Raw genomic sequence first — 24117 nt, 5'->3', positions numbered from 1 at the left:
CCATTCTTTATTTAAACATGGAATCTTACTGTATTGCCCAGGCTGATCTCAAACCCCTAGGTTCAAGCGATCCTCCCATCTCAGCCTCCCAAAGTGCTGGGATTATGGGTATGACCCACTGTATCAGGCCAGAAATTCCCATTCTTGATTCTGACAGTTAGAAGTTTGACAATTGCTTTATCTCCTCTACCCTCGTCACCCACCTCTAAAGTTTAGCCCTATTTATTTCAACATGGCCCTTGTTGCCAACCAGAATTTCTTCAATATCACCCACAATCACAGACTTACCCATTACTGTGCCCTTGTGGATGCTGGTTTCTATATTATTTGTCCAATTCACTGCTTTACCCTTAACTCCTAGCAGAGGACCAGACATGTAGGAGGTACATAACAAGTATATGCTGAAAAAAAGAAAGAATGCGAAAGGAGTACACAATGAACTTAAAACCGTTCCATTGCTTCCACCAGGCTGTATCCTAATTATCCCTATAAGGCCACTTCAAGGGCAGCCTGTTCCATGAATCCTTCTGCTGTCTATCACACACTAACCTCTTCTGTCTTTCAAAGTTATGTGGACCTTACTAACCTGTTGAGGATGAATTTAACTGCTTCTTGTTTTTCTCACAGTGCCTAACCTATAGCGAGTCTCTCAGTGGGTTCCTCTAATTTTCCATTTGAAGAAAGAAATGAAAGTCAGTATTTAAAAGACCTGGATGCTGTGTTTCCCTTTCAGTGCTATCCAAGATATTTTACTTAAATGATTTTCCTCTTCTTTTTCTGATTTGTGTGATGTGGACCACAAATGAGGACCTCATCTTCTCTCCCTTTGTTCTCTCTGCAGTTTAGTGCTGCATTCAGAGGACAGGGCTGGGACCAGATTGTCTTGGCTCATGGCCCAGATGTGGAATTTCCTAGCTCTGTGACCTTGGGCAAGTTACTTAACTTCTCTGAGTTCTCAGTTTTCTCATCATAGAATTGTTATGAAGGTTAAATAAATTAAACTGCTTTGAACATTGCCGGGTACATACAATGCCAAATTCATATGACCTTTGATTATGCTCTAGCCACACTGGTCTTCTATTTCTTGAAACACACCATACTCCTATTTCCTCCAGAACTTTCATGTATGTTATTCCTCAGTACCTGAAATCATTTCCTTGCTCATTCTTTCCCTTCAGGTCTCATGTTAAATGGCACTTGATTAGGGATGCCTTTCTTGGCTCATATGCCAAGTCTAGGTTAGGTCTCTTCTAATTTGTTCCTAAAGCTCCCTAAATATCAGCATGACACTAGTCACGTTCACAGTGTTTTGTTCAAAGATCATTTCCCAGGTTAGACAAGACACTCCAAAGGCAAGAAGGGGATGTATCTGTCTTATTCATTCTTTTTTTTTTTTTTTTAGACAAAGTCTCATTCTTGTCCCCCAGGCTGGAGTGTGATGGCACAAACTCAGCTCACTGCAACCTCCACCTCCCAGGTTCAAGTGATTCTCCTGCCTCAGCCTCCCAAGTAGCTGGGATTATAGGCGCCCACCACCATGCCCACCTAATTTTTGTATTTTAGTAGAGATGGGGTTTCACCATGTTGGTCGGGCTGGTCTCGAACTCCTGACCTCAGGTGATCCACCTGCCTTGGCCTCCCAAAGTGCTGGGATTACAGGTGTGAGCCACCGCGCCCCGCCTGTCTTACTCATTCTCTAACACAGAACACCTCACACGGAAATTACAAATACATATTAATTGGGTAAATGAATCAATGAACTATCATGGGGAAACTGGAAAAGATTCACAGGACAGTCCCAGACTTTGGAACAAGGTTGCATCTGAAAATGGCATTATGAGATGCAAAATAAAGTAGATTAGATTGGCCACCTAGAGACCAAACAGAAAACGGGTAGCTGAGGAGATCGGGAAACACCCAAGCCCAGCTTAGGCTGACTGGAATGTGCTGGCCTTTAGCATTACTGCAAAACAGGGATGCAGAAATGTCAGCAGTGTGTTATATAACAAGTATTTTTGCCACCTGTAATAAATCATTATGGCACATATCCCAAAAGCTTTCCTCTCCAAAGGGAGCCTGGGATCCAAGTTGCCTGAATAATTTTAGCGGTGCCTCCTTTTGGTACATTTCTGAAGAACAATGGTTCTCCCATGTTGTTGCTTTATTCACTTCTTATTTAGCTGAAGGTGAGGGGAACAGGGTAGGGAGTTGGGGCAAGTAGGTCAGCAACACATGCCAAAAAGGACTAGAGATTAAAACACATGTTTATGGCTGGCAAAGGGTCCCTTCCCCCAATCTATCTTGAGAGTAGAAAATAGCTCACCATGAAATATTAAATAAGTGAACTTGCTACGAGCACCCACAGTACAGTTTCTAAAATATACTCACACATTTCTGAGCCTCCTAATTAATCAGAGGAAGTTGGAACCTGATGGCATTGTAGACAGCTCTAACAAGCTGGTTTTAAAGGAGTTAAAGAAATGTGTTGATTGGAGCAAGTCATTCGGGAGTATTCACCATAAGGACAAAATATTCTCAAACGCATCGAGGCAGTTCTGTAGTGGAGAACGAAGTGAACTTGGGCCTACTGGGAGATGAGTGCCTTTCTCCAGAATCCCAGCCTCAAAACTTCCCTTTTTGAACTGTCTTCAGAGCCTCTTATTGGGATACCAATACCTGCATTTTAGTTTGTGTTCCTCAGATTCTGCCAGGTGGAACGAGTACAAAGGAGTAGCAAGTGGCAGAGGAAGCCTGCAGGGAGAAAGGAGTGGGGTCCCCTGATGGCCTGCAGAGCCACACACACGGGAAAAAAATCATCCTGCTCATTTCTGCACAAAATGAGAGAAGGGCAAAAGATCCCCAAATTAGTTCATTGTGAATGCCTTTGTGAATAACCTCCACGTTTGCTCTCAAGTAGATTTCATAATTCTTTTGATAGCTTTGAGAATAAAATGGGTAAAAAGTTAACTTCCTTTGGGTCTTCTTATCAAGAGTAAATACAGTTCAACTTTGCATGTTCTTAGTTTAGCCAGCCCCCATTCCTGGGATCCAGTGATCAAGTATGTGATTGAGATAATTCAATAACATGAAGAAATGGGACCTGTTTGGGAACAAAGATCCCAACAGGCTCCTCTCCAAAGAGAACCTGACTCTCCCCTGACACCATCACAAGCCTCGGCTGGAGAGGCTTTCTTACCTTTGCAGGCAGGTGCTGAGCCACCAGGTGGGCCTGACCTGACCCTAGAGCTGCAGTGTGCTTCCCTTTTAAATAAGCTAAACTGAGCAGGAAGACAAGAAGAAAGATAATGTCCATGATGAATGGGCAGTCAGGCTAGCCGACTTTCCAAATTCGGTTCCTCCAGCATCCCTCTAGGTGACCTTGTGTAAATTATCTCCTGTTTCGAGGCCTTGGCTTCCCATTCTGTACAATATGGATGACAATTTCATCCTTCCCTTGTTTGCTGGTTCAGCATCAAACTGCCATCCGACCTTATGGTTGCATGGAGGGCATCTGACCTTCATGTAATATCAGACAGAATAACCAGTATTTCCACTCAATGCTTACATTAAAAAGGAAATAAGCATTTTATCCAAATAACTTGAAAAAAAGACAAAATTGGTATTTCCAATGGAAGTATTTAAAAATCTTTTGAATTTTATAAGCTGTGCATGTGTTACCTACTGAAAAATAACTGTTTTGAAAATCGAAGCAACAATTTCAGAGCTTTTCCACTAATTCTTAATGTATTATTTTACATCAAGACTTAACTCCATAGGTTGATTTTGATTAGATGGATGCTTTGTAATTTATCGGTATTCTCTACTTCACTATCAATCACCTTCACTAAGACAGCACAACTCAGGGGCTTCAACTGCCCCAGGTGGTGGGATGCTCCTTCCACCCTCTTTCAGCAGGCGGTCTTTACCAGGAGTGATCTCAGAATATATGAAACCCCCTTTAGGGACTTGTTTTAAAACCTTGGCCAGGTGCGGTGGCTCGCTCCTGTAATCCCAGCACTTTGGGAAGCCGAGGCGAGTGGATCATGAGGTCAGGAGATTGAGACCATCCTGGCTAACACAGTGAAACCCCGTCTCTACTAAAAATACAAAAAATTAGCCGGGCATGGTGGTGGGCGCCTGTAGTCCCAGCTACTCAGGAGGCTGAGGCAGGAGAATGGCATGAACCTGGGAGGCGGAGCTTGCAGTGAGCTGAGATCGGGCCACTGCACTCCAGCCTGGGTGACAGAGCAAGACTCCATCTCAAAAAATAAAAAGCAAATTAAAATAAAATAAAAACCTTTCATGTACAAAAATTCAGAACAAAGATTAGCCTATTCTATAATGGTCATGAGGCCTCAGAGATTATCTCATCCAATTACAGATGAGACAACAAAGGCTCAGAGATGTTACATACATTGGTGACAAAACTAAGTTTGGAACTCAAGTTTCTCGAAACCCACTACAGTGTATTTTGCAATATATTATATTTATAGTCAAATTAGGTTAATAAATATTTACTGAGTGCCTAGAAGGTGAAAAACACCATGCTAGGTGAGGTGAGGGATACAAAAATTAAAAAGAAAATACACTTCCAATCCTCCCAGGGCTTGATGCTAGGAGAGGAAAGACATTGCTTTAATTTAAGGCAGCTTTAGAAAAACTGCAGTATTCCAGATTAAGTAATAAAAGGTTGGGAAAGATAAAAGAAAAAAGTAATTTTGGTTCTGAAGGAACCAAACCCAATGAAGTTTTCTTTTGAGCTTAGCCTTGAAGGATGCTACTTTTGATAGGAGGCCACGCAGATAGAGAGCATTCTAGAAGCCCAAGGCACAGTTGTAAAGGTAGATGTGGTTATGAGTTATCTGCTGATTTCACTAGTTCGTTAGAGAAGGTGGTGTCTGAATCTGCAGCGACTGGATACGTGGCTCGGTACTCTGCGCTGGGTGTGCATGGCTAGCCTCTGATCCGTATTCAGTCATAGCATAGGCCATAGGGTTTACCGATGATGAAAAGCCTAGATTGTTTGGGTTCATTCCCATCACTTACCAGCAGTGTGATTTTGTGCAAATTATTGAACCTCATTCTGCCTCAGTTTCCTCATCTGTAAGGTGGGGATTATAACAATACCTCTCTCTTAAGATTGTTGTAAGGGTTAAATTAGTTCATTTAAATAACATTAGGCACATGGCTTACACCTGTAATCCCAGCACTTTGGAAGGCTGAGGTGGGTGGATCACTCGAGGTCAGGAGTTCGAGACCAGCCTGACCAACATGGGGAAACCCCGTCTCTACTAAAAATACAAAAATTAGCTGGGCGTGGTGGCGCACGCCTGTAATTCCAGCTCCTCAGGAGGTTGAAGCAGGAGAATCGCATGAATCCAGGAGATGGAGGTTGCAGTGAGGTGAAATCATGCCACTAACTTCAGCCTGGGTAACAGAGTGAGACTGTCTCAAAAAAAAAAGAGGAAAAAAAATGAGCTTAGAACAATGTCTGAGACATGGCGAGTGCCAGGTATGTATTTGTTCAAAACATCTAATCTGACTGAAGGCAGCAGATTCTTTCCAAAGATCCCCTAGAGAGGTAAAGAATAGCTGTGAAAAGTTCCTATTCTATTATTCCAGTAAGAAGAAGAAGAGAAATACTCTAGTATTCATTCTGTGATGAAATCTTTAAAAAAATTTTTTTGAGGTACAGTATCCTGGGTCATTGCCCCGATATCCCTACTCACTTCTGCTAGCAGGTCCCAACTGTATGAGGTGACCCCCTAAGAATGCGCCTCACCCTGAGATGATGGGTTTAGCCTTGCTTGGAATCATAGTTTGCTCCTGGTAATGTACCAAAGTCACACGGAGCTTGATTTTCCATGGCTCAGAATAGATCCTGACCTCGCTGTGGGCTCCCCTGTGTTAATGGTTTCATGTACTCCAGATTGCATTACTACCAGGAATCGATTTTTCAGCTTTTCAAAAGCGGTCTATTTTGGTCAGCCTTTCTCCACTCTTAGAGATGTATTTATTTCCCAGAATGTGTAGCAACTCTTAGACAAAGTAAATTTGGATTACTGAAATGGAAGCAATCTGCTGTCCAGTTGTCGGGAAAGCTGGGAGGTTTTCCTTGGAAAATTCTTTTGTAGGTCAAAGCAAAGGAAATTCATTTATCTCATGTGGAGTATCAAAGTGAAACAATGTAAAATCTAACAGAGATTTGAGAACTTTAGTAAAGGCAGTCACATCTATAGAACTCATCAGTTCATACAGCAGCGCTGCCCAATACGGTAGCTACAAACCATCTGTAAGAATTAAGCACCTGAAATGTAGCTGATGTGATTGAGGAATTGAATTTCTAATTCTATTACATTTTAATTAATTTAAATTTAAAAATTGATATTCGATTCAGGTACAGAAAACCTTTTTAGGCTTGGGGAGATTTAGGGACGTGAATCTATTTAATCAATTATATTATGCAATCTAAATACGTATCAAGTATTTCTGATGAGAAGTTAGCATCCAAATTGAGATATACTATAAGCGTAAAATATACCAGATTTCATAAACTTAGTAAAGAAAAGAGAATGTAAAGTATCTCCTTAATATTTGAAATGATAATATTTTAGTTATGTTGGGTTAAATAAAATATATCATTAAAATTAAGTTCACTGGTTTCTTCACACTTTTATTGAATGTGGTTTAGAAAAATTTAAATTACATATGTGGCTCATATTATATTTGTATTGGACAGTGCTATTAAAGAACAGTTTCAAATACATCAATCCATTTGTTCTTTACAACAACCATGTGATTTGGTCAAAATAGGTATTGTAATTTCTGTTTTAAGGATGTGAAAACAAAGGTTCAGGCAGTTGTGGCTCACCAAACCTTGGAATGAAAGACAGAGCCTGATTCCATATCTTCTGATTAGAATCCAGGGCAGTGCAATTACTTGGCTTAAGACCAGAAATGAAACTTTGCAAAGACCTCTTAGACTCTCAGATGGAACCTGTTAATTCTGTGCATAATGGCTAAAGGGAGACTAACAAATCTCAAGCCTTAAAGGAGCAACAATAACCCAAGCAAAGGTCACATGAGCGTGCATACACACAGACATCTGCAATGGCCACATTGCATTTATTTGACCTTTGTGGGTATTTGGGGAATCCTTCAAAAAGCATTTCCATACCATAAACAGGGTGTCCAATGTTTCATATAGCCATTCCTCTGAATCCTTTGGAGAAATGTGGACAGTAAGGTTTGTGCAACCATCACAAGGCCAATAGCAAACTGACTAACCACAGGAAGTTAAAATAGGCTAAACACAACAGCAAGAGAAAAACTGTAAAGAACCAAAGAGTAAAACCAATAAATGTCCAGTTCATTAATCGAGAAACCCCATAAAACTGTGCAGATAATGAAATTAGAACTTAAAAAATAAAGGGCAGTATGTTCATGAATGGAAACATAAATTATTATAAATTGTTACTTCTCAGGGGGCACAGTAGCTCACGCCTGTAATCCCAGCACATTGGGAGGCTGAGGCAGGTGGATCACTTGAGGTCAGGAGTTTGAGACCAGCCTGACCGACATGGTGAAACCCTGTCTTTACTAAAAAATACAAAAATTAGATCAGTCCGAGCCAAGGGCAGTATTGGCCCTCTCCGTTCAATGAAGCGGTTGCCTTTTTGTGCCGGCAATGAGTTGGGCCGGGGCGGTGGCGGCTCCCTGCCTGTGGCAGCTGCGCCGGGGTGCCCAGCGGTCGCTCTCAGCTTATGGAAGAAGAATCATTGTCAGATTTCGCAGTTCAGGAATGACCTTAGACAATATCAATCGGGCAGCTGTGGATCGAATAATCCGGGTGGATCATGCAGGCGAATATGGAGCAAACTGCATCTATACCGGGCAGATGGCCGTCCTGGGTCGGACAAGCGTCGGGCCAGTCATTCAGAAAATGTGGGATCAAGAAAAGGACCATTTGAAAAAGTTCAGTGAGTTGATGGTTACGTTCAGGGTCCGGCCGACAGTTCTGATGCCCTTTTGGAACGTGCTGGGGTTTGCGCTGGGGCCAGGGACTGCCTTGCTCTGGAAGGAAGGTGCAATGGCCTGCACCGTGGCAGTGGAAGAGAGCATAGCACATCACTACAACAACCAGATCAGGAAGCTGATGGAGGAGGACCCTGAAAAATACGAGGAACTTCTTCAGGTGATAAAGAAATTTCGGGATGAAGAGCTTGAGCACCATGACACAGGCCTTGAACATGATGCCGAATTGGCTCCAGCCTATGCCGTCCTGAAGAGCGTTATCCAAGCTGAATGCAAAGTGGCCATATATTTATCAGAAAGATTGTAAAGTGTGTCCAGTTATGCCTGTCTATAAAAGATGATAGTCATTTGCCAAGTGACATTTGCAAAGAAACAAGTGTATAGTTATCATTGTACTTTTGTACAATGTGAATTTTGTTAATTAAATTATAAGGTTTCTTTAAAAAAAAAAAAAGAAAATTAGCCAGACATGGTGGCAGGAGCCTGTAACCCCAGCTACTTGGGAGGCTGAGGCAGGAGAATCGCTTGAACCCAGGAGGCAGTGAGCCCAGATTGCACCACTGCACTCCAGCCTGGATGACAGAGTGAAATCCTCTCCAAAAAAAAAAAAAAAAAAAAAAAAAAAAAAAAAAAAAAAATAGTTGCTTCTCTCTCCAATTATCAATTTACAAGTAGCACTTAACAAAGGAACATGTTAAACTACTGACTTAGTTCATTTTGTGTTGTTATAACAGAAAACTTGAGACTGGGTAATTTACAAAGAAAAGAGATTTATTTAGCTGATGGTTCTGCCGGCTATAAAGTTCAGGATTGGAGCTCACATCTGGTGGCCTCTGGTGGCAGCCTTGTGCTGCATCATAAAATAGCAGAGAAGTGAAAGGGAAGGATGCATGTGCAAAATGACACACACAAGGGGCTGGCCTTTATAACCACCCACTCGGGCAGAAACTAGTCCATTTCTTAGAGAGTGAGAACTCACTCCCAGGAGATAGCAGTAATCAGTTCATGAGGTTAGTGCCCCATGATTCAAAACCTACCACCAGGCCCCATATCCTAACACTGTCAACTGGAAATCAAATTTCAATATGAGTTTTGGATGGAATACACTCAAATCACAGCAACTATATCATATAATAGTGAAAGAAATGCAATCAGCAAAATCCATACAGTGAAGAACACCCAAGACAAGACAAACACCCAGATTCTGCAATAACAATATATGTCAAGATAAAAACAAAAGAAGTGGAAAGTTAACATGGATATTAAAAAAGGCTTAAAAGGCAAATCAACAATTATACTTCATGAATCTTATTTGAATTCTGAAATTTAAGAAACTGTAAAAAATAAAATAAAAGACACCTATGAAGCAATTGGAAATCTGAACATTGGATAGTTGAAGGTATTAAGGAACTATTGTTGAACTTTTTAGCTATGATAGTAGAACTATGGTTATTTTTCGAGTGTCCTTTTCTCTTAAAGGTATACAGTAAAGTATGTGTAAATAAAATGTGTCTAATATTAGCCTCAAAGTACTGCAAGAGAAATTTAAACTCTGGTATAATCGTAAGTTAGTGCTAGTTCTATACTGGTAAAAATAATTGAGGACATAGAAGAATATACACCAGTGGCCCTTGCCACAGACTAAATATTCTTCTAAAAATCTTGCTACCAGAGATTTCTGCCTTTGGCTCTGATGAAGTAAATGGTATCAGATTAGCTTTCTCACTTTAAATAACAATAAAATTGGTCAAAATATAGGACACGAATATAGTGCACATATGGACTGCAACCTTATGAGAAGAAATAAAATTAGGTAAGCCTAACAGTTGCCTTTTCTTTCTGACTGGACACCCATTCCAGAGCATAAACCTGAAAGGTGGGTTTGTGAGTAGAGCAGAGTTCTTACAAAGTTAAAAAGACAGATATCCAAGTTTGGATAGGCTCTGGAATATCTGGAATATGCAGGCTGAAGTACTTGGGAGAAGGGTATTATGCTGAGAAATAAGCTCCACAAATCTGGAAAGGAGTCTCCTTGAGTTTTGTATGAATATTAAGCAGTGAATGAATAGTATAAGATCACACAAGGCTGGGTAAAGAATAACAACTAAGGAATAATCAATTAATCAATAAATTGAAGAATAGCTACCAGTGTTCACAGAGAACTGGGAGACATTCAAATTCCCTCCAGACAAGTGAAAGTTCTCATTAAAACAGTTGGAGAATTCTACAGAGACTGCAGAAAGGGCATGCCCTACTGTGGCACTGAAATCACCCTAGAATTAAGAGTCTAAAACCACCCTAATACCGTTTTGAAAACAAGCCTCAAAGGATCAAACTATTCTGGAATTAAGTTAACTCTCAGCCAGAATAAAGCCCAAAACTGTTTACATAAACACAAAAAAATCCGGACACTCAACAAGTAACATTCTAAATATCTCACATCTAATCAAGCATTACTAGTCATGTGGAAAAGCAGAAACATGTGGTTCATATCCAGGAGAAAAATCAGGCATTAAAAACAAACACATAAATGATGTGGAGATAAAAGTAGCAGAAAATACTTTAAGATATTATAAATATGTTCAAGGATTTAAAGGAAAATATGAACACAATGGACACTTCATGTTTCTGAGAATAAATCAAAAAGACAAATCTAATGTATAGTGACAGAAAGCAGATCATTGGTTGCCTGGAGGTGGTGATATGAGATTGCCTGGAATGAGGCTCTAGCAATTATTTTAGAATATGCAAATGTTCTGTAACTTGATTGAGGTGACGATTGTACTAAAAAATTATCAAAATGTACACATATAATGGATGCATTTTTAGTATGAATGTGCTTACATATATATTTTATTATATACATTATATTAGTATACATAGTATGGTATATTTAGTGTATAAATTATATCTCAAAGTTGATTTTAAATGCTCAAAGACTAAGTAAAAACGAAGGGAAGAAAGACGATAGGTTGTGAATCTGTGGAGATTGACCATAGATTGATTTGGAGGGCTGGATGGTGGCTACGTGGTGATTTGCTACATTATTCAACATACACTTTTAATGTTTGAAATTCCTTATAATGTTTTTTTAAAGAAGAAGACAACTAGGCTGCTGGTTTTGTCAGAGGGAATGTAAAATTGCAGATAATCTTTTTTTTAACTTCCCATAACCTTTCATTTTTTAAAAAAATATATATTTTTTTCATATACAACTTGATTCTCATTTCTTTTTCACTACCCCTTCATAGACACCTAATCGGTCAACATCCTTGGATAACTGTGTCTTGGAAACTTTTATTATTGCCATTTGTACATGTATTTTAAATTTACTTATTGAACTGTGCAGTAGGTCTCATTCTCTTTCCTTTTTTTCACTCAATACTGTTTAGATCTATCCATGACACTATATGTAACTGCTGTTCATTCCTTCTATTTCAAGAGTTTTACTCATTCATTCCTCCTAGTGATGGATGACTCAAGAACTTCTTATTTCTCACTCTTGAAAAAAACCTGAGGAAAACATTCTTGTGTATGTCTTATTATGTATCTGTCTACTGAGTTTTCTGTCCAATTTGGCCAGGAGTGGAATTGCTATCTGTTAGACCATATACACATCTAATTTCTACAAGGACCCCTTCCACAAAACCATTGAATAACTTCCCATCCTACTCAGAGTGAAATACAAAGTTGTCAAAACACCTACAAGGCCCTTTTCTATCTCCTTCAATTTACCTCTCTTACTGCATCTTCTCTTTTTCTCCTCTTCATTTCCTCAGATCAGGCCACACTAACCTTGCTTTCCTTAAATATCTTAAGCATGCTCTCCACTTAAGTCCTTGTGCTTGCCACGAACTCTGCCTAGGACTCTCTTCTCCAGAGTATACATGTGATTTATCTCTCACTGGGCTCAAATATCTCCTTCTCAATGGGGTCTTCCCTAACCACCAAATTTAAAATTGTAATTGTTTCCTTTTCTTTTGACCACCTACTTTACTCTCATCCTGTCTTTACTTTTTCTATGCCTCTTATTACCATCTAACATACCTTAGTTTTGCATTTTGTTTGTTGTTTTCTTTGTCCACTAGATTATAAGCTTAAGGAAGCCAAATATTTCTATATGTTTTGTTCACTCACTGCTTATTTCCTAGCCCTTAAAATGGTTTAAATATTTGTTGATTAAAATACTGCCAGATTTATCTCTAGAATGGCTATACCAGTCTTTACTACCGTGAGCAGCATGAAGATTCTCATTTCTCTCATTCCAGCTCAGTATTTGGTGTTATATGACTTTAGTTTTTACCATATATAAAACGTTTTTGAAATTTTGTTTTGATTTTATTTTGTAATTACCAGTGAAATTGAGCATCTCCTTATGTATTTATAGGTTATTTAAATTTCCCCTCTGTGAATTTCCAAGTTATTACCCTTCCCATTTTTTTTTCTATTGAGTTTCTCAGTTTTATTGTTGATTAACAAAGTTCTTTGATGGTGTGACTATTGTACATATTAATCTCTTCAGTTTTTGACATTGAAATATCTTCTTCCAATCTTTCACCCATCTGATCCAAGGCACATTTCTATTAATATTATTTATGGTGTTTTTAGGGAACAATAATCTTGTACTTTGATATAGTCAGATTCATAAATTTTTAATAATGTTTTTTCAAATCAACTTCTTTGAGGTATAATCTGCACACAGTAAAATATACTGCCTTTAAAGTGTACAGTTTGATTATTTTTGACAAATAAATTACTCATGTAACTGCCACACAATCATGACATAGAACACGTTCATCTCTTCAAACAATTTCCTTATACCCCTTTCAAGTATTCAAGACCATTGACCTATTTTCTATTACAGTCGGTTGGTTTAATATGTTCTTGAAATGTATTTACATGGAATCGTACCATATGTACTCTTTTGTGTTGCTTATTTTACTCAGGATAAGGTTTCTGAGCTACATCCACGTTGTGTTTGTCAGTGTATTTATCCATTCTTCTGCTGATGGACATTTGGGTTGTTTTCAGTTTGGGACTTTTATAAAAATAAAGCACTAAGAACATTTATGTACAAGTTTTTGTGTAGACATATGTTTTAATTTACTGGGGGTAGATGCTTAGCAGTGGAATTGCTGGTTCATATGGTAATCACATGTTTAACTTTATAAGAAACTGCTAGGCAGTTCTCCAAAGTGGTTTCACTCAAATCTACCAATTTTCCACAGTTCGTTTTGTGCTTTTGTGGTCTTGTTTAAGAAGTTCTTCCTCACTACAAGGTCATAAATATAGTCTGTGGTGTTCTTTTTTTTTTTTTTTTTTCTATTAGCTTTACAGTTTTACTTTTTACATTTGTGCCTTTAATTCATCTGCCATTCACATTTGTAAATGGCATGCAATAAAAAATCCAACTTTACTCTTCTGCATAGAGTGAGCCAGTTTTCCTTCCACCAACCAATTTACAATCAATATTTTCTCCACTGATTTCGTTGGCACTTGTATATTATTCATCTACATACATGGCTGCTATTTAAACTGTATATTATGTTTTATTTTTATATTTCTACAGAAGTATCACATTTTGTTTTAAATTCCTATGCCTTACAGTACGTCTTCATATCTGATAGATTATATGGTGGTTACATTTCTTTGCTTTGTTATGAAATTTACTTAGTCATGGGCTCATTCATACAAAACTTCTGATTTTCAGTATTAACTTTGTTTTCATTTTGTTGATTTTTTCAAAAATATCTTATGAAAATATTAATTTTAATTTTCATTTCATTGAATTTAAATTTGAAAGAAAAGTTTTATATTTGCCATATTAACTTTTCAAATACAGTATAACTCTTCATTTATGTCCTTTTGGGTTTTCAAATTTTCCACATGAAGCTATAGAGTTCCATTAATTTTATATATATCATAGGTTTTTATGCTATTTAGAATGATATTATATTTTTTATTTTCTTGTAATTATCACTTAAGTAGAAGAACACTATAACTTTTTTAGAACTCTCTTATTAGTCCTAATAGCCTGGTTTTATAATATTTTCTGTATAGATAATCTTATCATCTATGTATAATAAGAGTTTTATCTCTTTTCTAACACTGTACCTTTTACATCTTTTTTTACTTTTTATTGTATCTTCCAAGACCTCCAATACTTTGTTGAGCTGTAACAATAATAGTGGACATCCTCATTTTATTCCTGACATGAGAGAAAATGCATCTAAAGTTTTCCTGTCGAATATTAGGCTTGATGTATTTTTTTATATCATATTAAGGGTTTTTAAAAATTCCTTGTTATTTGATAGCTTTCAATTATAATTAGATTTTAAACTTCATCGTAGGTTTTTNAGCACTGATTGTCCAGCACTCCCTAGTGAGATAAACCCAGTACCTCAGTTGAAAATGCAGAAATCACCTGTCTTCTGTGTCGCTCGCGCTGGGAGCTGGAGACTGGAGCTGTTCCTATTCGGCCGTCTTGCTCCGCCATCATAGTTTTTTTCAGAATTTACTGAGACAATAATTTTTTCACCTTTTATTTCACGTAAAAATTCTACACAATATTGATGCATTATTTAATACACTATTTTAGTTTACCACCTATTTAGAATATATATACTTATGTTTATAAGTAAAATAATGACTACAATTTTATTTTGGGGGATAATACCTATACCTGAATTTTGGAATCAAAGTTATACTTTCCTCATAATGTGACTTGAGAAGATATCTGCCATTGTATGTTGTATAACACAAGAGTTATCTCTTCCTTGAACTCACCTGTAAATTATCTGAGCCTATGACTTGCAGGGGGTTGGGAGGAGAGAGAATCAGTACACAATAGTGATCTAATATCTGTGTCATCAGGGTTGCATAAGGACAAGGGAAGGAGTGAAACTGAAGAAACATTTGAAGAGATATGGCTGAATAATTTCTGCATTTGGTAAAAGACATAAACCTATGATTCAAGAATTTAGGTGAACTCCAGACAAAATAAACCCAAATAAATTCATATCAAGACACATAATAATATTTGAAAACTAAAGACAAAGAAAATAATCCTTGAAAGCAGAGAGAGAGAAATTATGCACTACTCATAAGAGAAAAAAAAATTGAATGATAGCATATCTCTCATCAGAAATCAGGGAGGCCATAAGAAAGTGGTAAAACATTATTCAAATAATGAAAAAATAAATAAAACTATTACTCCAGAATTCTAGCCAGTGAAAATATCCTTCAGGAATGAAAGTAAAATAAAGTTATTTTCAGATTAACAAAATTAAAGGGAATTTGTTGTTAGCAGACTTACTCTAAAAGCTTTGCTTAAAAGATTTTTCAGACAGAAATGATAATATAGGGAAACTATGAGAATCAGGAAAAAACAAATGACAATCCAAAGAGCAGATATATGAATAAATATATATACCTCTTAAATTTTTAAAAACTTTATGTTAATTAAACATAATTAAACATATAATGTTAAAATTAAAACATTATGTTCTATAATTCTCAATGTAATATTTATGGTAACTATATTGTAAAAGGGCAAGGAAAAAGGGAACTGATAGCAATAAAGTATTTATAATTCTCCTTGAAGTGGTAATGGTAAAATGTTGATACTAGTAGACTGCAAAAAGACTATGTATGTGTATGGTAATCCCTGAAGTTATTATCTAAAAATACAGAAATAGGTATACTAAAAAAAAATTACAGATAGATCAAATTGACTTCTAAAAATTGTTTAAGTATTCCACAAGAGGAAAGGAAAGAGGAAACAGAAGATTGAAAATAGAACAAACGAAAAGCAAAAAAATGAAAGTGCAGATTTAAATTTCAACATATGAGTAAATTCATTAAAAGTAAGTCATCTAAAGGTACCATTTAAGAGACTGAGATTGACAGGATGAATTAAAAAGCAGAAAAACGTGGCAGGGGGGAACATGATCCAACTATATGCTGTTTACAAAACACTAGCTTCACATATAATTGCAGTAGTAGATTAAAATAAAGTAAGCCTGGGCAACATAGCAAGATCTCATGTTTAAAAAAATTTAGAAATTAACCAGGCATGGTGGCACATGATTATAGTCTCAGCTACTCAGGAAGTTGAGGTGGGAGGATTGCTTGATCCCAGGAGGTTGGGATACAGTGTGCATGATCATGCCACTGCACTCCACCTTGGCAACAGAGACCCTGTCTCAAAAACAAAAAATAAATAACAATTTAAAAATAAAGTAAAAGGGTGGGAAAAAATACCATGCAGATACTAATAAAAAGAAAGCTGAAGGGGCTATGTTAATAGACTAAAGAACAAAAAAGTTTAACAGAGGCAAATAAGGACATTATATAATGATAAAAGGGTAAATTCACTAAGAAGACATAACAATCTTAAATGTATATGCACCAAAAAACAAAGCTGCAAAATGTATGAAGCAAAAACTACCAGAGATAAATGGAGAGAGAGAAAAATCCACAAATATAGTCGAAGACTTCAGAACCTCCTCTCAGCAATTGATAGAACCATGAGACAAAATTTTAGCATGAATCTAGAACAACTGAACAATACCTTCAACTAATGGGATCAAACTGATTATTTATAAACTCCACCCAAAGACAACAGAATATATATTCTTTTCAAGTGTTCATGGGACGTTCATAAAACAAACATTAACCAATTTAAAAGAATTAAAATCATGCAAATTATATTATCTTACTATCATGGAATCAAAGTACAAATTAATAAAAGAAAGGTAGCAGAAAAATCCAAACACTTGGAAAGGGAACAAGGTATTTCTAAATGATCCATGACTCAAACAGAAAAATCTCAAAGCAAATTTAAAATTTAAAAATATATTAAACTGTAATGAAATAATAATATAATACATTAAAATATGGGAGATGCAGCTAAAACAGTTCTGAAAAGGAAATCTATAGCACTAACTGCTTATATTGTAAAATAAAAAGCAGATAAGTAATCTACAATTTCACCTCAAGAAACTAGAAAAACTCAAAGTAAGCAAAAGGAATGATATAATAAAAATAAGTCCAGAAGTCAATAAAATTTAAAACAAAACAATGAAGAAACTATAACAAGACAGAAAATTCATCAAATGTAAATCAGATACTTTGAAAAAAAAATAGTAAAGTCAAAAAACTTTCAGCAAATCCAGAAAGTGAAAAAGAGAAAAGATTTGTTAACAATACTGGAACTAAAAGGGGATTTCACTACAGACCCAACAGACATTAAAAAAAAAATAACAAAGTACTACAAATTACTCTGCATACATAAATTTGACAATTGAAATTGACTGATTCATTCAAAACAGCACACTACCAAAACTCACTCAAGATAAAATAGATAAGGCATGTAATTCTATAGTATTAGAGAAATTGAATTTATAATTTTTTTATAAAAGAAATAATCAAAACTGCAGGCCAATATCCTTCTTGAACAGAGTTGCAAAAAAATCCCCATCAATATATTAGTAACTTAAATGCAGAAATATGTAAAAATAATAGTACATCATGACCAAATTGGATTTATTGCAGGAATAAAATACTAGTTTAACATTTGATACTATGATGGTGGGAGTTTCTTTATGGAGGAAGGAGGGAGAAATCTTGAAGACACTTTTCCCCATTCTGGCTCAGTACTCAGTACTTTTCTACTGGTAGCTCCCCACACTCACTCTCTCCCCAGCCTTAGGGTCCATAAAAAAAAGAGAACCTTTTGTTTAAGGCTCCCTTAACAATGAGACGGAAGTCAAAGAAGAACTAAATTAGTGAAGAGACATAGTGTGTTCAGAGATTGGAAGACTCAACATAGTAAAGATCGATTTTCCTTAAATTGATCTATAGCGTTAAAGCAATTTCTATCAAAATCTTAGAAAGATTACCTGCAGGTATTGACAGGCTGATGCTAACATTTACATAAAAAGGCAAAGAAATTGCAATAGCCAAAACAATTTTGAACAGAAGAGTGAAGGTAGAGGAATAATATGACCTGATTTTGACTTATATAGATGCAATAATCAAGAGTATCATATTGGTAAAGGCACAATATTTCTCACACATTGCTGAGATAGTCAACAGAGAAGTTTGGCAGTTTCTTATAAAGTTAAACATATGCTGATCATATAATTCAGAGCACAATGGAGCACAATATAGGGTCCCACAGGAGATCTGTGCAGATATTGCCAACTAGTTTTTGGCAAGATGCAAAAGCATTTCAATAGAGAAAGGATTGTTTATTCCACAAATGCTGTTGGAACAATGATAGGCAAAACAATGAACCTCAATCTAAACTTTACATCTTATACAAAAACTAACCCAAAATGAATTATGTACATAAATGTAACACATAAGATTATTGAAACTTTTAGAAGAAAACATTGGAGAAAATCTTCATGGCTAAAGGTTAGGCAGGGAGTTCTTCGACATGACACCAAAGAATGATCCATAAAGAAAAGAGTTAATACATTGAGCTTTATCAAAATTACAAATATGTGTTCTATGAAAGATCCTAAGAAAATATTTGCAATATTTGCAATGTATATATTTTATATATAAATAACAAAGGTATTCAGAATACATAAAAAAAAAAAAAAAAAAAGATGAGTTTGCGTCCTTTGTAGGGACATGGATGCGCTGGAAACCATCATTTCTTAGCAAACTATTCACAAGAACAGAAAACCAAACACCGCATGTTCTCACTCATAGGTGGGAACTGTAACAATGAGATCACTTGGACTCGGGAAGGGAACATCACGCACAGGGGCCTTATCATGGAGAGGGGGAGGGGGCGAGGAGGGAGGGCTTGCATTGGGAGTTAACAAAAAAAAAAAAAAAAAAAAAAAAAAAAAAAAAAAAAAAAAAAAACCCAAAAAAAACCAAAAAAAAAAAATGATATAAATGATGAATTGGATGGGTTGCTGGACGAGTTGATGGGGTCAGCACACCAACATGGCATAGGTATTACATATGTAACAAAACCCTTGCCACTTATGCACAGTACCTAGAACTTAAAGTATAATAAAAAAAATAAATAATATAAATAAAAAAAAAAAAAAGAATGCTCTAAACTCAACAGTAAAAAAATTTTTAAATAAAAAAAATCTAACCAAAAATGGGTGGCAAACTTGAACCAGACACTTAACAAAATAGGATACATGGACGACAAATGTAAACATTGAAAAGGATGTTCATATTAGCCATTAGGAAATGCAGATGAAAGCTCCAAATAAGATATCATTACACATCTATTAGAAGTGGCTAAAGTTAAAATATGAAATTAATACTGATGATAAAAATATCTGTAATAACCACATGCTGGTGGAGGGACTGCATTTTCACACATTGTGATATAGTCACCAAGGAAGTTTGGCAGTTTCTTATTAATTAAACTTTACACAGGTCATTAATTCCCAGCAGTTATGCTCCTGCATATATTGGCCTTAGAAAATGTTAAAGTTTGTCAACACAAAAACCTGTACACAGATGTTTATAGCAGCTTTACTACACATAGCGGACAACTGGAAACACACAAATTCACTTCAACAATGTGAATGATTAGAACCTTTGGTACATCTGGCCGGGGGCGTGGTGGCTTCACGCCTGCATCCCATCACTTTTGGGGAGGCGAGGCAGGTGGATCATGAGGTCAGGGTTCAAGACCAAGCCTGGCCAAGATGGTGAAAGCCCATCTCTGCTAAGAATACAAAAATTAGCTGGGCATGGTGGTGGGCCACCTGTAATCCCAGCTCCTCAGGAGGCTGAAAGCAGGAGAATTGCTTGAACCTGGGAAGGTGGAGGTTGCAGTTTGAGCCAGATCGCACCGTGCACTCCAGCCTGGTGACAGAGTAAGACTCTAAAATAAAAGAAAAAAAAAAAATTAAAGAACTCTGGTACATCCAGGTCAAGGAAAAACTATTCAGCGAAAGGAATAACTGCTCATTACATGTTAGGCAACTTGATTTTTTTTTAAAGTTAATATCAAGAGTTGTCTATTATACAATCTCATTTATATAACATGCTCAAACTGGACAAAATTATAGTGAGAAAGAATGATCAATAATTGTCCAGGGGCTGACAGAAGGTGAGATTATAAAGGTACAACAGGAAATAATTTTTTTTGGTGATAGAATTTTCTGTATCCTAATTCTGATGGGACTATTCTCCAAATCATACATATGACACAATTTTATATAACTATATACCATAAAAAGAAAGTACATATAAAAAACTGGGTTGAAATCCAAATGAGGATTTGTACTTAAGTAATAGTGTTGTACCAATGTCAGTTTCCTGGTTTTCCAAAAGGTCTATGAGTTATGCAAGAATTTTGTCATTAGGGCAAGCTGGTTAAAGGAAACAGGAAACTTTCTGTACTTATTTTTGCAACTGATCATGAATATTAAGCTATTTCAAAATCAAAGTAATAAAAATAATTTTCAAATATTACTTGACTTTTATTTTCTACCATGTTACTCTCCCACTTTCTTTGTCAAAGAGATTTGCACTTTTTTTTTTTTTTTTGCTTACTCTTTGAGCGAGGCTTCAGAAGTAGTGATAAACATGTTTGACAAGGCAGTCCTCTGTTGTAGTTTTTTTTTTTTTAATTTATTAAGTAGTCTGCTCCAAAGAGTTTATGGATAGTCTCTCATAATATTTGTTTTCATGACATATATTACTTTTATTCTGTTGGAGATCAATAATTATGACACTGATTCCCCAATCTGGGAAAACAATCAGTTAAGTTAAAAACAATTCTTTATTTTGTGTTCTTTCATAAATTTACTTTCAAAATAAAAAAAAAACATGCAGAAATATGTACACATAAATGTATAATTGATAACTTTTCACAGAGTGGACATACTCATACGACCATTGTTCAAATCAAGAAATTAAACATTATTAGTACCTAGAATCCACCTTCTTTGTGACTTCTCTGAATTACTCAAAAGTTATTCTCTTTGTAGAGATGGGAAAAATCCAGCTCAGAGAAGTGAAAGAATTTGCCCAAATACACAGTTAAGAAATGGCGGAGCTGCAAGTCAAATTCAAGTTTCCTAAACACTAGAGCTTTTTTCACTTCCACTTTTGCTAAGATTTCAATTAGCAATCTTTCCCCTCATATTGGCTGTATTTTCATATTTCATAAGTCTTATCTCCAAAGTTAGTGACCGTTTTTTATTTTTATTCATGACATTTTTTAGGTGTCAGCAAATAGAATCAGCTAAGTGGCTATTTGGTCTCCTTATCATGCATAGAAACTTTCTAAATTAAAATTGCATTAATTAATTACTTCATTTATTAATTAACATACTCCATGAGAGGGATTAAAAAAATAAACACAGCCCCATTTACCAGAAAAGTAATTGCAAAAAGTATTGACTTTAATACAGTGTTGATGATAAAAGTATTAAATAAAACTATGGAATAACCTGATCTAATTCTTCCTCTACATGGCCAACAAAGTCATCTTTCCAAAACACTAATCTAATCATGCCTTCTCCCCCCAGGGTCTACACTCTTCTCATTACATATTGCCTAAAGATAAAGTCCACATTCCTTCGTTTGGCATCTGACTTCTTTTTTTCTTTTTGAGACAGAGTCTCGCTCTGTGGCCCAGGCTGGAGTGTGGTAGCACAATCTTGGTGCACTGCAACCTCTGCCTCCCTGGTTCAAGCAATTCCCCTGCCTCAGCCTCCTGAGTAGCTGGGATTACAAGGTGCACGCCACCATGTCCAGCTAGTATTTTTTTGTATTTTTAGTAGAGACAGGGTTTCACTATGTTGGCCAGACTGGTCTCGAACTCCTGACCTCAGGCAATCCACTCACCTTGGCTTCCCACAATGCTGTGATTACAGGAGTGAGCCACCATGCCCGGCCTTAGCATCTGACTTCTAATGAATCCTGCATCCCATTATTCTACTGCTTTCCACCTCCAGCACCACTGAGACCAGATATGTCTGAATTTGAATGACATATCTATCCCTTACTAAACGTCTGGCCTTGAGCAAATTATGTAACTAGTCTCAGTTTCAGTGTCCATACTTATAAACTAGAGATAAACTTTATTCACAGGGTCTGTAAGGTAAAAGGAGATAAAGAATATAATGCATTTTTGCCCAGTGCTTGGCACACAGTGAGCATTTTGTGAGTGGTAACTATGTTAGCTATCAAATTATGCTGGGCTGCTTATAATTCCCTAACAAATGTTATCCAAATGTTTCTTCTGTTTCAGATGTTCTCAGCCTCTCCCTCTTGCCCTTTTTTGTTTGAATAATTTCTATACCTTCTTCAAAACTCAACACAGACATCATCTTCTTGGGGAAGATTTCCTTGTACTCTCTCTTATTCCTTTCCCAACTGTTTCTCAGTTATTCAGTCCTTCTTTTGTATTACTTACTTACCATCTATACATATTTCTGGTGTGGTACAATCATGCTGTGTCACAGTGGGCTTACATTTCTCTTCCCCTATGAGCTCCCTCAGGGCAGGGACTATGCTCGATATCTAATATATAGAACACCCTCAAGAAGTATTTGTTGAATGTAATTGAATTTGAACTGAGTATGCTGAAAATATAGAAAAGTAAATATTTAAATCTACTCAAGGAGACAAAGGAAAATCTTCAAGAAGGGGGTAGTATCTTAGCTCATCTTCAGGTATAAGTAGGATTTAGCTGGTCAGTAGAGAAAGGGAGGAGAATACAGGCTCAGAACACCACGAACAAATGCAAACCAGCATAAAAGCCCTTGTTTCCAGTATGATAGGCTGCAGAGGGACAAGTGGAGATGAGGCTAGAAAAATCGGTTGAATTTCTGAACTCCATGCTGGGGCATTGTTCCTTCATCCTGCAAACCATAAAGAACCATGCATCTACAATTTTAGTAAATCACTCTTGGGAGTGGAGGGAGGGGAGAGGGCTGGAAAAACAAAAGCAAAATGAAGATAGGCAGACCAGTTAAGAGGCTATTGCCTAAGTCCAGCAACAAGATAATAAGGAGCTAAAGTAGTGTCATAGTTGTAGGAATTAAAAGAATGGGACACATAGGCAGACACTGAGTAGCTAACAGACATGAACTGGTGAATAGGCCCCCAAATAAGAGATGAGGAAGTAAATAAGAAACAACTGTGCCAACTGTTAAGGTTCTAGTTTGAGATGAGCTTTTTAACTAAATAAGAACTACAATAGAATCACACACATTAATATTTCAGCTGTCAGTGATCACTGCTCTGGATCCTTTCCTGACATTCTGAGACACGACATTCCTCTTTTTGTCCCACAATGACATCTTGTCAAAATAGTAACTGCTCCTACAGATAGCAAGTACAGTTAAGCTATGTGTCAGATATTGTAAAGTCACACTATTACTCAACTTCTGCAATAACCATATAAGTTTGATATTATCTTTCCATCTGAGGAATAAGAAAACTCAAAACTCAGATTCACAAGACTAATTCACCAGAGGTCGCCTAGCTGGTAAATGACACAGCTGGGATTCAAACTCAGAACTATATTCTCTTCTTCCTTAGGAACATAAGTCCCAGTAGAGACTGCATTTCCCAGCTTCCCTTGCAGTTGAGTGTGACCACGTGACAAATTTCTGACCTGTAAGGTGTTAGCGTACAACTGACCCTTGTTCTTTGCTGGAGGGGTTGTCTTTTCTTCTCCCCCTTCCTCCTTCCTGCTGGTCAGATGAGCATGTGATAACTGGAGCAAAGTAAAGATATCTTAGATCATGAGGTGGAAGCTAGGAGCCATGGAAGGATGTAGGAGAAGCCCAGATTTCTGTTGACTTCTAAAGCTATAATGTCAGCCTTCAACTACCAACCTACAGACTTATTTTTGTGAGAGAAAAATAAATGTGTCTTGGTTAAGCCATGGTTTTCGCAGGTTTTTAATGGGTTAATCACAGCTGAACCTGTATTTTAACACATTCAAACTTAGAAACTTGCACTCTTTATTTTTATTCATATGTTCTCTCAAACAAAATATTATTTCATTACAGCAAAGGCCGCAGAATATTTCATAGTGTGTAGAATATATCTACACTCTAAGAAATTTGAGGA

General features: G+C 36.6%; 1 pseudogene across 1 annotated transcript; it reads left to right on the top strand.

Annotated features, from left to right (window-relative positions):
- Window positions 1–7639: 7639 nt before the first annotated feature.
- Window positions 7640–8470, top strand: LOC108523216 (5-demethoxyubiquinone hydroxylase, mitochondrial pseudogene; annotated as a pseudogene). Its single transcript, XR_001883754.1, has one exon. The product of XR_001883754.1 is annotated as a 5-demethoxyubiquinone hydroxylase, mitochondrial pseudogene (transcript).
- The last annotated feature ends 15647 nt before the right edge of the window (window positions 8471–24117 follow it).

Source organism: Rhinopithecus bieti, unplaced genomic scaffold, assembly GCF_001698545.2.
Source record: "Rhinopithecus bieti isolate Rb0 unplaced genomic scaffold, ASM169854v2 scaffold_70802, whole genome shotgun sequence".
NCBI classification, from domain to species: domain Eukaryota; kingdom Metazoa; phylum Chordata; class Mammalia; order Primates; family Cercopithecidae; genus Rhinopithecus; species Rhinopithecus bieti.
Note: the sequence above shows the minus strand (reverse complement) of the source record. Positions and strands in the feature narration are given on the sequence as shown.